We start from the raw sequence: 15,063 nt of genomic DNA, 5'->3' as shown, positions 1-15,063 counted from the left end.
ATAAGCAGGTGTTATACGATATATACAGTATAGCCGACCAAATCCTCTACAGTGGACCTGAGATAGAGTAAACCCAACAACTTAGATGTTTATAGAGTGTGTAAAGTGTTTAGATTTTTATAAAATGCATCTAAAAGGGTGTGTGTGTGTGTGTGTGTGTGTGTGTGTGTGTGTGTGTGTGTGTGGTGAAAGATAAATAGGATTGTATATTTTTGTCCTTATTATTTTAGGCAAATCTGTATATAAAATGACTATATTTATTAACGTATATGAAAATCCCATTCACTGTTGTTTTGAGTTACCACATAAGTGAAAGTCACTTGTCTTTATTATTATTTTTTTTACAAGATAGATCTATTCTAAAGTTTTTCGCAGTTTTAAATTGGTAAATATTCCAATATCAAACTCTCTTTGGTTTGTTCACATACTCCCGCATTTCTCAAACTTTAGAAATTAAACTAAACAACAATTATAAGGCCTCGACCATTACCATGACAGAAGAAAACAGACTTCTAGCATAAGAAATGAGCTATTAAAAAAAATTATATAAAAACATTTAATAGTCAGGAAACCACGATAATTTACACGTGTGATAATACTACTACTCCTCCTACACATAACTTTTTGAACAACAACGAAGCACGAAAAAAAAAACTAAATAAATAACTATATACATATATATATATACATATATATATATATATATATATATATATATATACATATATATATATATATATATATATATATATATATATATATATATATATATATATATATATATATATATATATCATCCAGAAATTTTTATTAATAAGGTCAAGCACCCTTTGGCTACTTGTATATGAAATATATATGACTTCTGCATTACTTCAACCTTGGTATCTCTCTGTCTCGGGTCTGGCTCCCACTGATGAGACCTCAATAAAGGTCGAAACCGGTCTGAGTAGTGGCCCTCCCCATTATGCATAGTATTATACACATCTGAAAAGGGGAGGGTGCTTTGTATTATGGGATACATACTAAGACAAGTGATATGAAGTCATTAGCCTCTATATACAAGTAGCTCAGACGTGAATATATTTCACGTGCAAAACTTTGTTTTGCTTACTTGGGAAAAGGTTTAAAAGCAGGTAGAAAATTTCTTGCTTTTTTATTGATCTTGATATCAGATCTTGATATCAAGGTCTGATATCAAGACAAGATCTTGATATCAGATCTTGGCAAGATCTGATATCAGCAGCTAGAAAAGAAAGAGAGAGAAAGGACACTGAAGATTCTGTGTTCGTCATGAATCCATTACAGATAACCGACGGAGGAAGGTAGCTGAGTGATATTCAAGGTGATAAAGACTAAAGTATCCCTGTTTAAGGCCTTGTGGAGCGCCATCCAGTGATCCAAATTCTGTGGAATTTCTCAGGAATGCATTATATATGGAAGCAATATTTTGAGGGGAAAAGTAGGTTCCAAAATTCGCCGTTAATGAATTTGGTGTGTACATTTGGTGTGTACAACGCCGTTAAGGGCGTTGTACACACCAAATGTATGAAATTTGCGTATATCAAAAGGCCTTAAAACGGGGATACTTTAATTTTGATCACCCTGCATGTCTCATTTATTAATTTTCTGTTAATTTTAATAATTTAAAATGAACTTGATAACTAGTTTTAAATTATCACATAGCGATATATTCAGACTGAAGCAACATACGCCACTCTCAGACCACTTCAGCCTAATTCTAATTAACTTCGAATTAACATCATTTGAGAAGAATTGGAAATTTCTCGTGTCCTTCAAGAGATTCAAACTTAGATGTAGCTATCCTTCTTCCATGCTAACGATCTGATATTAGGAGATGGAAGGGGTTTTTTTCGCTCGGAAACTTGCGTATATTCATTGCGCAACACAGACAAACGGGTCAGAACAATATACGCAATATTCATAATAAACTGGCTTTATAATCTTAGTTACTTCGATAGTGATTCAAAACAGTCCAACCCAACCCAACCCAAATCCATTGTAATATGAAAACTAACCAACTCGCAGGGCTTTTTGTGTGTGTATCCCACCGAAGCATGTAAACTATTATAGTACATCAGCACCATGGTCTGTATATGACATTTTTAACCATCTTAATTATTTTATTTTTTTCAAATTTATTTTTAACTACTCCAGAAACCCTGCTCTAGAAGCCAAACTCAAAAGTTTTTCAAGCTACTTCAGACCTCCAGCAGAGCAGTGCTCTCACGTTAAAATTCATTTCTCACGTAAAGACAATCACAAACATCCATTTCCACGTCGGGACTCGAACCCACAACCTGTTGGTTGGAGTCCCAACCACTTGGCCAAGTAGTTAACGCGAATACGTTAACTACTTAGCCAAGTGGATAACACTTCGATGCTTCAATCTCTAAAGTACGGGTTCGAATCTCACCATACACTTGGAAAAAAGTTTTTACGTAGTAGGCCGTTTTCGTCTCTAATTGTGAACCCATATTTTTTTCCGATTGTTCTTTTCTTTTATTTTCTTTCTTTCTTTCTTTCTTTTATTTTTGATCAATTCTTAAAAAGATAAAAAATCATAAGAAATCTTACTTCAAAATACACTTAAAAAAAAAAAACAGAGAGAAAGAAAACATTTGTCAAGCACCAATACTTCAATACTTTGAATCCACCGAACCGATATACGGATATTGCAACTCCTTAAGAGGTGATGCAGTGGAAAAGAACCTTGTCAGTAGAAGAATTTGCGATCACCTTTCACGGTAATCTGTAGCTAAAACTTTTACGGCTGCTCTAAGGTAGAGTGGGTGAAAAATCAAACTGAAAAGAGTGGGGAGTGTGTTTTTTCTATCGTCAAGAGTACACAGAAGCGGCAGGTGAATCTGGTGAAGACAATTATCTTGAATTGTTTAGACAAGCGAAGGATTTCTTGTGCAGTTTCAATTTCAGCTAGCTGTCTTATTCTTGCTTAAAAATGCTGCAAAGGTGTTGGAGTGAAGTTTAATCACATAGCGTAGTTTTTTCTGCCTGAAGGTTTCTTTTGTAACAATGTATAACTTTTTTTTTTAATTTTATTTGTATTTTATATTTAAGTTAATAAGTGGTGAAATATGTCTTAAAGACTTTGCCAAATATTTTGTAATATAATTTCGCACATTCTGATCAATTATGCACTAAAAGTCGCTAAATAAAAGTGTAAAATAAACTTTATATCCTGAATAAAATTTGGTTTGTTTCAAAAATGTATTTATTGTATATCAATTATATTTTCTGTTGCTGGAATTCAAGTTCGTTAACATGATTTTATTCAGTAAACTACAACAGAGAAAGATTTTGAGTACTACCGTCAGGTGGCATTAAAATAGCGATTAATTTCATTTGTTACAATTTTCGTTTGCTATTATTTCAAAAGAAAAGTAGTTTTACGTTGTTTGCAAATAGAATGCTTTTAATTGGAAGATTATCTGTTGGTAATAAAGTTGAGAAATCAAATAAGAATTCTTGCTTGATGATGATTAGTTACCTGAGAGGATTACTTTTCTCTGTTGACGGTGAAAAGTGCTAAATTTTATTGCTAGTTTTATAGCTATAAGTGCATTACATGAGATCAACCAACGTGATAAATTCAAATTTGCTCTTCACTAAAGACACGTTTATGACCATCATTAACGTTCCGTATAAATCGAATTTCTTGTTAATTGTTTAACTCGTCACATTATCCTAGAGACCAGATAGAAAAGCGTAATAACATTCATGCTTACTTACACAAAAAAAGGAAAGAAAGAAGCAATAATGAAAGAATGATTGCAAAATATTCGGTTCATTTAAATTTTTTTAAAAGAAATTAGCCGGAAATATAAACCAAGTTATTTTTACTAATTCCAATAATTCATTATAAGACAAAAAATAATAAAAATATTAAAAATAAATTAATTAAATTAAATAAACAAAGTTTTTCATATAATTGGCTAGAATAGTGTTTCTCAAAGGAGGCTATATCACCCCCAAAGAACCAAAATTGTTTATTTGAGGGGTAAAATTAATTTTTGGTGCTATAAAATATTAGAAATCACGCCAGCTAGCAAAGTAACGCTGACAGGCAAAATATGATGCACTTTTAATAACAAATGAGGAAATATACACTTAATATTTTTAAAATAGTGAATAAATAATAGAATATCTCATTGTGACATATTCATTTGCAGTATATTCATTGCTTAAACGTATAATGTTCTTTTATCACCAGGTTTCATATATATCATTCCACACAAAATTCAACACGAATTACAGCACACATGCTGTAATTCGTGTTGAATTCGTGTTGATTACTCAAGGTGTTGCACTGCATCTACGTCGACATACCAGTTTTTCAGCAGACAGTCCTTTAACTGGCTCGGATTTGACGGAAGAGGACTTTGCTCCCGGATCTGTTTTCCTAACATGTCCCATACATTGTAATTAGGGTTCAGATTCGGGCTTTGTGGTTGCCAAAGAAGATGGTGGAAGTCACTGAACTACTGCTGAACAATTCTTGCGCGATGGACAGTAGCATTGTCGTCCATGAAAAACCCGGATATTAAGTCAACAATGCAGGATTGACTTGATCGGCAACAATGTTCAGATATTCCTTGGAGGACACTCGACCTTCTAGCAATGTTAAGGACCTGTTTCCTAGCAACTGGACATTTCCCACAGAACCTTAAGCTGTGTTTACAAGGCAAGCTGGGTGGTTCCTTACTTCATAGGTCTCGCGACAAACTCCCGCCCTACAGTCGGTACAGAATAAGGTGTACCGTGACTCGTTCAACCACATGACTTTTTCTATTCTTCCAGTGTCCAGTATATCACGATGTTCCTGATGACACTGTAGACGAACGTTCCGGTTCTTTACAGAAATCGATGGGTTCCATATATTGCATGCGACTGCCAATACCGATCCTCACCAATTCCCTGCGCATAATAAAAAGGAAGTTCTCTTTGTCAGTACAAGTTTCTCAGGCGAAGGCGATCTTGTTCCTGTTTAGGACCACAGTTTCACCTCTTAGACAAGCAATGTGGGTTATTTTGCGTCTGGTTAAACACTCGGGATATCTCACCAATTGAGAAACTAGTCAGCTCTGTCGTTTTCAAACTCATGGCTCCAGACAGAGGGCACGCACAATAAGCCGTTTATCGAACTCCGAAAGATCTTTTGTTTTTTTCCATTGTGATCAACACTATTGACGATTACTGACCCACAGCATTCTTAAATAGCTGCCTAGAACACGTGACCAAATATTCTGCATATAGACTTACACGTACATCTGCATAGAAGTTTATAATTCAGTTGCCGGTGTGTATGTTTAAATCTCATGTATATGCCTACTGATAGTGTTCTAAATTTCTCACTTATAAAATCGTACATTTTATGTCGAGCTTTACTGAGGATTTCAGCAATTTTGATGTATGTTTCATCAAAACAATTCTTAAATCAAGTGTCAATACTTTTCTTCTTTTCAAGTAATTGAAATACAGTAGAAATGTACACACAAGTTTTTGATGAGTTTCTCTCTTAGGAAAAAAATAAAAAAAATAAAAAAAATAAAAAAATTGTATTTCCTGAAGATTTAATATAAACGCAAAGAAAATATTCGCATTATAATCGCAATAATAAGAATATAGATTTTATTTTTTTAAAAAAAAAGTACTGTTGCCATAGACGCTGAATACGTGTAACAAAGTATTTCTTCAGATGCATAAAAATTCGGTGCACTTTTCAGTTTCTCTTTTTTCTTTTCAACCTCGATCGATCGTGATTTTTTAAAAAGTGCGAAAAAGGAGGCAAAAGTGTAATTTAAAAGAAAAAAGGAAACCAAGTGTAGGTAAATACATGAGCGATGCGCTTGTTGAAGGCTGCTAATGTTAAATTATTACAGTGGGATTATGGGAATACAATTTTAGATTACCTCCATGGAGGTTTTTTTTTTTTTTTTTTTTTTTTTGCATCCTGTTTTGTTTCCAGGTAATTACAACGTGTTTGTTTGGATAGAGACCGAAAGAATTCATGCCAGTACTTCGGCACCAGATCGGTTGCTATGACAACCATTCAAAATGCAAGACAGGGTCGCCTTTTCGGGTTTAATCTTTCGTTTGATTCTGTCCGTTGCATAATTTCCCATTTGCAAGTACGGATCAAAGAATTCCCTAGAAATATCGATAGATTGTTCAAACAAACAACCAGTAAAAACATTATAATAACATTTCTACTTATTCAACGATAGTGAAAAGGATATTTTAAAGTAAGCTTTGTACTCACTAGTTGCTTTTCTCTTTAAAAAAAATATATATTTCGATAGAGAATAATGTTATTTCAATGTGTTACACACTCACTCACACACATTGAAACAAAATCTCAAAAATTAATAAATAAAATATATGAATGAATAAATAAATAATAAAAATAAACAGTAGCGACTAAACACGTAAAAATATAAATATTAGTTTATTATCTTATTTATTTACATTACGGCTTATTAACTTATTTACATTATTATTGTACTCCCTTGTCTTACATCTGCTTTTAAATTAAATCAACTTCCAGTTCTAAGTGCTGATTTTAAGTACAAGTTATATTTTGCTCTGTCGCGTTTGCCTCTATAACTGTAATGTTCGAGGCCTTTCTGTTGGCATCTTGTCTTATGTCTTTTCCAGATCGATAAAATTTAAATGTTGTTTTCCAACTTTTATTTCCACAATTTTTCTTAGCCTCTTCTCAAGTATGCTTGCATAAAACTTACCTGGAATTTTCACATTCAGTTTTATTTCCGTTTTTATAGTTGGGTGTTACGACAGCTCTACCACAATCATCTGGAATTCGACCCTCTGACCAGACCTTCTCAATGATGCAGTACAGCTACTGTGAAACTTTTATAACCTCCATATTTAAGCATTTCTGCTTGAATATCATCTCTCCCTGCTATTCCTTTCCACATTTGTTTTCAGAATAGTTTCAGAAATATTTTGCCACCTTCATGATATTTATCTTATATTCTCTTAGCAAAATAGGCCCCATAACCTTTGCTCTCCCTCTCTCTCTCTCTCTCTCTCTCTCTCTCTCTTCCCCCAGGAGGTATGAAGTGGCTTGGAAAACAAGTACCATATTTAGTCTTAAAGGGCAGGGTGTCCAAGTTATCTAACGTTTATTTATTCCCCACTGTACTAATGTACAATGATTTACAATCTTTAGCATGAGGAATTCATATGAAAAAAGTACATTTGTAATGAATATATAAAGTTGATAAGAATATTGTTGCAGGTTTTTATACTTGGTTATACTATAAATTAAAGATGCCAAGAAATTATATTCTTAGTTTAATCTTTTATTCAAGTGTAAGCAAATAAGTTTGCATCTGAAGTATTTTCAGGACTGGGGCAACTCGTATATAGAAGCTAATGACTTCCCATCACTTCCCTTAGTATCCCATAATGCAAAGCACACATCCTTACGGACATATATGGGTATGGAAAGAGCATGTATATGCATTATGGGAAGGGCCACTACCCAGCTCGGTTTAGACCATTACTGAAGTCTTCTCATTAGTGGGAGGCAGATAAAGAATTAAACCAAGAATATAATTTCTTGGCATCTTTAATTTGCAGTGTAATTAAGTGAAAAAAATTGCAATTTTGAACTTTACTCCAGAGTATTTTGGTAATAAGTTATGACACTTTTTAGCTACTTTTATATGCAAATATGACTTCTATATTACTTCAACCTTGGTATCACTTCTGAATTTTCTCTGAGATCTAAGATATTAGTGGAGTGTTTTATGCTGTAATGTAATAATAAAACAAATTCGGCTAAGATCAAAGTGTAGTATCTGTACGCATCAGCTTAACAGGCTACTAGCATTTCGTGGTATCTGTTTTTTTACCATTAATAATATCGGTACGAATCCCATCCGGGTTCACGATATATTTAACCAGAAATTTACAGATCCTCCTAAACCCCGGACCGGGGTAATAATAAACACTTGGTGGTGGGAATAGCCTTCACCCTCGCCAGCTGTGGCCAATGTTTTGCCGCGTACGCGGACTCTCGACATCGAGCCTGATGCCGATCTGAGACCCCGACTTTTGGCTAAAGCCCTCATTGACTGCGTCAGTGCGGACCAGATTTTTGGATTCACTCCATTCGGTGGCGGCAGATACCAAGTTGTAGTAAGGAGCGCCGAGACTAGAGACAAATTGCTCAAAGGCTTCCAATGTAATGGAAAGGAAATTATTCCGTTCATGGTGGGGAGCATTATCAAACTGCTCAAAATCCCCAGAGTCCCCTTGGAGTATATACAAAGTGACGAAAACGTCATCCACGAGGTGTTCGGAAAATGGGGTGTTGTACGAAACATACAAGTCTTAAACGATGCAGACAACCCACAATGGAAGTCGGGGGAAGTAAACATCTCACTCGAGATGAAAACACCGGTTCCAAACTTCGTCAGCATCGGGTCCGCTAGGGTAATGGTAAACTACCCTGGCGTAAAGAAACAATGCTTCCAATGTGGACCCTTCGACCATCTGGGAGCGAACTGGCATGCAAAAACTGCCTAACAACAAGTCATTCACTGGACAAATGTCTCATGGCCTGCCTAAAATGCTGGTCCAAGGACCACAAAGTTAACACCTGCCCATCGAGAACGCATGATGGGAGGTGCTATTATACCAGTCACAGTCAGCTCAGTAGAGAAGCCTACAGCTACTACAGAACAAGAGTCCGGAAACCCGGTTTTTCCAACTCCAAAAGAGGCATACGGCAAAATAACAGCCGCAAAAGAGAAGGCAGCCGCCACAGAAACCATAGCCTTCACACCCAAGAAAGAGAAGAAACGAGAGATCCATTCAGAAGAAACAGCCAACAAACAAGCTGCCTCACACGATGAAATGGAGGCAAACAGCGCCCCCCTCCAAAAACCACTAAGACCAGAGGAAAAGGAGATGAAAAAAATAAAAAAAAACCAGAAGAATTAGAGATTCCTCATGCAAAAGCAGGGGAGACTCTAAAGCATCTAGTTAAAGGTATCCCTGGGGTGGCAGAAAAATTTCAAGATGCAATGGTGAGAATAGGGGGAACCTGAGTTTCTCCTCACAGGGAAGTATGGTCCCAACGTAGTTAGTGCAAAATGGGGTGACTTATTTGTTGAAGACATCAGCCAAATCACCCCTGAGCAAGTACAGGTAGCCATGGACATAGATGAGGAGGCGGCATCGGCGTTCTTCATAGCTCTCTCCAAATAAGACATGGCCAAGGGAAGCGAGGTGACGAAAAGAATAATGACTGCTCATAAAAAGCGACAGTCACAATAACCATCCCATGGTTTCCCGTCCACAGCTATAATGTTCTCTAGTTCCCACAGGTGGAGGAGGGCCTGAGAACCTGAGCAGCGAAGGCCTACAGCGAGGCGGTGCAGCTCCTTGAGAGCTGCATCACTCAGGTCAGACCCTTCCCCCACCTTTCTTTATTGGTTTTCAGTCCTATCTATAGTTTGTTTTCTCTGTACTGCATGTTTTTGTTACATGCAGTACAGAGAAAGAAAGAAACAAAAAGAAGTTTTTGTTTCCTTTTTAGGATTTTTCCTTTTTTTTTTCTAAAGTGAAAAATCAACGCCCGTTTTAGAATCGCCCCTGAGGGCAATCAGCTAAAACAGGTCAACTGAGGCCTCTTTTACCTACTCTACCAAAATGCACTCTATCTTTATTTCCTCTCCTACTATCTGCTGACTCTCAGCCTCTCTTACTCTACAGGCCGATGATGAAGATTTGTTGAACTCTCACAAATTATTATTATTAGTGGCTCTGCCTTGAATGACTTGGTCGCATGATTGTCATCGATCTTTATCACAACTTTTAATTTTACGGTGTATTGTAATCGTTTCTCGGCCTTTTGGCTAAGATCAAAGTGTAGTATCTGTTATCTCAGTTATTATCGACAAAAGCGTCTCATAGAGGCACTTGATAATAAACTACAGCAGCAGATACAGAATAAACCCCGGACTGGGGTAAGAATAAAACACTCGGTGGTGGGATTAGTATAGCCCTCCCCCCCCCCCTCGATCATGTCATCTGCTTTGCCACGTACCCGGACTCTGGGTATAGTAGTGGAGGCCAGCATCCCGAAAATGACGTTAGCAAAAACTCTGATAGATGCTGTTGGAGCTGAGAATCGGCTTTACCCCTTATGGAGAAGGTCGATTCCAAGTGGTAGTGAAAGATGCCGCCACAAGGGAGAAACTACTGCAAGGGTTAGATTGCCAAGGAAAGAGAGTGTTTCCATTTATAGTAGAGAGAATTCAGAAGACCTTAAAAATGAATACATTCCCCATAAAATACCTAGAGGAAGGGACTGACATAATTAAGACAACATTCTCGAAATGGGGAGTAGTAAAAGATGTCAAAGTGGCAAATGATCCAGATATCCCAAATTGGAAGTCTAGTGAAGTCATGGCAATAATCGAAATGAAGGCAGAAGTGCCAAATTTTGTTGTCATAGGATCGGCCAGGGTAATGGTCAATTACCCTGGTGTGAAGAAGCAATGCTTCCGATGTGGATCCTTCGACCATCTCGGGGCAAACTGCCCAAAACCTAGATGCAAAAACTGCGTCACAACAAGTCATGCATTGGACAAATGGCTTGCCTAAAATGCGGGTCCAAGGACCACAAAGTTAACATCTGCCCGTCGAGAACCTATGCAGAAAAGATGGGAGGTACTATCACGCCAGCCATGCAACCATCATCAGAAAACAAAATAAATACAAACCAGGAAGATTTTCCGACCCTGAAGGAAACTGCCAATACTGAAACCATAATGGTAACTCCAACAGAAGAAAGTGAAGCCACCAATGGGAACCCAAATATAGCCAATCCAGAGAATATAGAAGAAAATGAAGTAGAGGAGATGGAGGCAAACTCCAACACTTCCAAACGGCCATTAATCCCACAGGAAGAGGAGCTAACTAAAACCAAAACAGCTAAAGCTTCAGAGCCCACCCACTAAGAATTCCCCCCAAGCAAAAGAAGGGCAAACTCTAACGTTCCTAATAAAAGACATCCCTGAGATCCCAGTCAAATTTAAACAAGCAATGGAGAGAATGGGGGAACCTGTACTCCTCCTCGCAGGAAAACACGGTCCTAAGGTTGTTAGCGCCAAATGGGGCGACTTCTTCATAGAGGATATAAGAGAAATCAATCCATAGGAGATACGGGGAAACTCTGGATATAGAAGAGGTGGAAATGGCCTTCATCACAGCTCTCCGTATGCTAGACCTGAAGCGGGGAAGCAAGGTGGCCGATCAGATCTTAATAGCCCACAACAAACGGAAGTAAGGAGAATCTACTCTTGCTTTTCCTTTCAGCTCACAGAGATGGGTGAGGAGCTGAGAACCCGAGCGGCGAAGGCTTACAGCGGAGCGGTGCAGTTCCTAGTGAGCTGCATCACTCGAGCCAGATCCTTCCCCCACCTCTAAGTTTACCTTTCCATTTCTTTGCTTTTCTCTGTACTTCATTTTTTGTTTTGTTACATGTTTCCTTTTTAGGATTTTTCCTTTTTTAAAGTGAAAAATCAACGACCGTTTTAGAATCGCCCCTGGGGGGAGGGGAGCAAACAGCTAAAACAGGTCACCTGAGGCCTCTTTTACCTACTCTACCACTATGCACTCTTATCTTTATTTCCTCTCCTACTATCTGCTGACTCTCAGCCTATCTTACTCTACAGGCCGATGATGAAGATTTTGTTGAACTCACAAATTATTATTACTGGCTCTGCTCAGTGGTAGGGTGAGCCTGTCGCTGAGTTGGACGATCACTCGTAGGGAGTGGTCCGAGGGATCGCTTAATTTTTAGAGAGGACATTTACTTAAATACCGGGCTCTTCTCAGTGGTGGGGGGATGAGAGCCTGCTATTGGTCCCACCGCTGAGGGTCTTCTCAGTGGCGGAGTGAACCTGCCACGAGTGGAATTACCACTGAGTTAAATGATCCTTCGGGTAACTCATTGTTGGGTAATCTGATGGATCGCACGAAGGTTTGGAGAGGTATTCCACACTTAAACATACCTCAATAAAGATCAAACCTGTCTGAGGAGTGGCCGTTCCCATAATGCATAGGGTTATACATGTCCGTAAGGATATGTGCATTTCATTAAGGCAAGTGGTGAGGTCATTTACCCTGTACTGAAATTACTTCAGGTACAAACTTTGTTTGCTTACACCTGGATAAAGGATTAAACCAAGAATATAATTTCATGCATATTTAATTTATAATAAGAATACTGTTTCTCATAATGATATTCCTACTTCGGTGCAAGTCAACTCTTACACATTTAATCATGTCGTTGCTTTTTATTTTTCTCTAACGTACTTTTTTTGTTTCCACAAGTTCCTAGTAGGTTATTATAAAACTTACAGAATGCTACTGAGAAAATTTGAAGTACACAAAATACTGAAAAGATGCAATTCTTCTAGGGCAGTATCCTTTTCAATATATTAGTGCATTCCAAAGAAACTCGTGGCAAACACAGAGAAATGTCTTGCCGTCAACCATCTTGCTCTCTTTCTGTAATGAAAGACATTAACTTTTGAAATGAGATTTCATTTCGGAAATAAGATGCAGAAGTTTAAAAAGAAAATGCTCTTTTAATGGTTCTAGCTCCGTTCTAATAGTATCCTATCAGACAGTGTCAGTCTTAGCGCCCTCTACCGATAAAAATGCGATTCAACGTACGCTGTCCTGCAAAGTAAATGAAAGTCTTATAATAATAACTACTGTTATTACTCTGACATATAAGGAGGAACGTAGAGATGTTACTATTATCTTCTAAAATAATATGCCGGTCAACCATTCCCAGTCCGACTTTAAATTAACATTCTTTCTCTACGTAATCTATCCTTCTGTTTTAATTTTCCAGAACAACCCTCCTTCATTTTTTTTTTCTTAATTTACAAACCACAAATATTCAGATCTAGTTGTTAACAAGATTCTTTCTAGTAATTCGATAAGCAGAAACCTTGCTTCGTTCCTATGGAGAATTAGAAGGTGATGGGGGGGGGGGGGGAGCTATTACGGAAATATTGCAACGAAAAGGAAAGTTGTATCCTGTCAGCCTAACAAACATTCCTAATGTCAATACCATAAGTAAGTAGGAACCCATATCGCGAGTCATTCATATGGAGTATGTGCTTCCTCAAGCTAAACTAGAAGCAAAAATGTTACACAAGAAAATATATTCACTATTTTGTGTACATTGCATGAAAGTTATTCCTCTACTACTACTCAAATTGAATTGTTTATTTCAAGTTTATCTGTTGCATCAGATAAACTTGAAATAAACATCGAAACTAAAGTAATGCATTGTTCTAGCATCACAATTGTTATATCTATGAACAGATGCTGGACGACTTTTGTGACGTAACAGTGCAGTTTATTTATGTAAATTTCTTGCGGTTATAAACTAAATTATTGTTGGTGTCATCGTAAATGTTGTTGATTATCTTTTATGTATTAAGTGATATTAGAATATCTTTAATTAAGGTTTTATTAATTAATAAATGTAATTAAAATTAACCTTAATTTTTTTAAAAATGAAACCACTCTAATCATTATAGAAAACTGAGAATATACGACATATGCGTCATAAATAAATGTTAGAATATACTCAAAGTATTCACTGTAAATACCCGCTAGATTAATTTATGGTAGATATTTGAATAAAAAATCATTATCATCATCAGCTCTATCACTGGAAGGAAAAAATCCATTGATCCGTAGGCATTCTTTTCTAAGAGATGCCTTTGATGACATTATTGATTAAAAATAAATAAATAAACGCAAGCACATAAATCATATATTGAGTAATCATCCCTGTGACAAACCAATACACATAACACGATATTTAGAACCTTGTAATTGTTCCTCGCGTTTTACACGGGATTCGAACTCACACACATATTTATAACTGCAAGGCAAATGGGCCATCTTCCGGTGACCTCATTGCAAGGACTTCTAATCTTGCAAAATATTAATTTTCTATTCAAGTAACATTGTAAGTAGCACTATAAAAAAAGCACTTATCATGAATTGATAAGTAAAGGAGAGATTAAATAGATTAAATCCAATTAAAGGAGAGATTCTGGAAGTAGGAGGAGTTTCATCTCTGAAACATGAGGTTTACTCTTGCAGAAAAGGCCAAAGAAACTTCAGTTGAACCCGTTGTAACCAGGCTGCAGGTACCGTTAAAAAATAAGAATCCCCATGTCTAGAATAATACCTGTGAATCAATGTTAAGATAGCAAAATTCCATTGTTGCATTATTCAATGTGAAGATTATAGTTTATCGGCGATGGCCGTAAAGTTCTTGGGCATTGTGTTTCACAGCACTACGTGTTATCTGCTATCCAGGATTGATGTTATTGTATATTCCGCTCCTAGGCAAGCATTATTTTGGTGTTCATCAATTCAAGAAATTATGAGGCGGTAAAAAAGCGACGTTTTATCGTCGATAAGATGCAGTTTTGTTGGTTATTGTTTCTGCCTATTTTTCTGACACAAGTCCTAAGCCTTTGATCTTATTACAATTTCCAAGTCAAGTAAACTAGACTACACCAATGCGCCATAGTTTTTAAACTTTCGTGAATGATACTGATATTTTAAAATATATATTTATATTCAGGAAAATATTCCTCATCATCATCATCATATGTATCAAGGATTTAGGCCTAGCATGGCCTGTTCCGGCCTTAGAAGTCATCGTTGAATCGTTTAAGAGGACGTCCTGGTTTTCTTTTTCCTAATGGCTTGTACTTTAAGGCTTGTTTTGGTAATCTTTCTGTTTTCATTCTTTGAACGTGTTCCATCCATTTATGTTTATATTTTTTAATTTTTTCTATTACTGGTTCTTGGTTTAATTCTTTCATAATTTCTTCGTTTCTTTTGTGATCAAATAGGGTATACTTTGCAGTTTTTCTCATAAACTTCATTTTTGCTGTTGTTAATCTTTGTCTTTTTGTTTTATTGGTCCAGATTTCGCTTCCA

General features: G+C 36.6%; 1 pseudogene; it reads left to right on the top strand.

Moving 5' to 3' along the window:
• The first annotated feature begins 9,906 nt into the window (after positions 1–9,906).
• On the top strand, positions 9,907–10,029 carry LOC150104946 (U2 spliceosomal RNA; annotated as a pseudogene).
• Positions 10,030–15,063: the final 5,034 nt, after the last annotated feature.

Source organism: Typopeltis vanoorti, chromosome 7 (genome assembly GCF_054136105.1).
Source record: "Typopeltis vanoorti isolate ZY-2024b chromosome 7, IOZ_Tvanoo_1.0, whole genome shotgun sequence".
Taxonomy (NCBI): Eukaryota; Metazoa; Arthropoda; class Arachnida; order Uropygi; family Thelyphonidae; genus Typopeltis; species Typopeltis vanoorti.
Note: the sequence above shows the minus strand (reverse complement) of the source record. Positions and strands in the feature narration are given on the sequence as shown.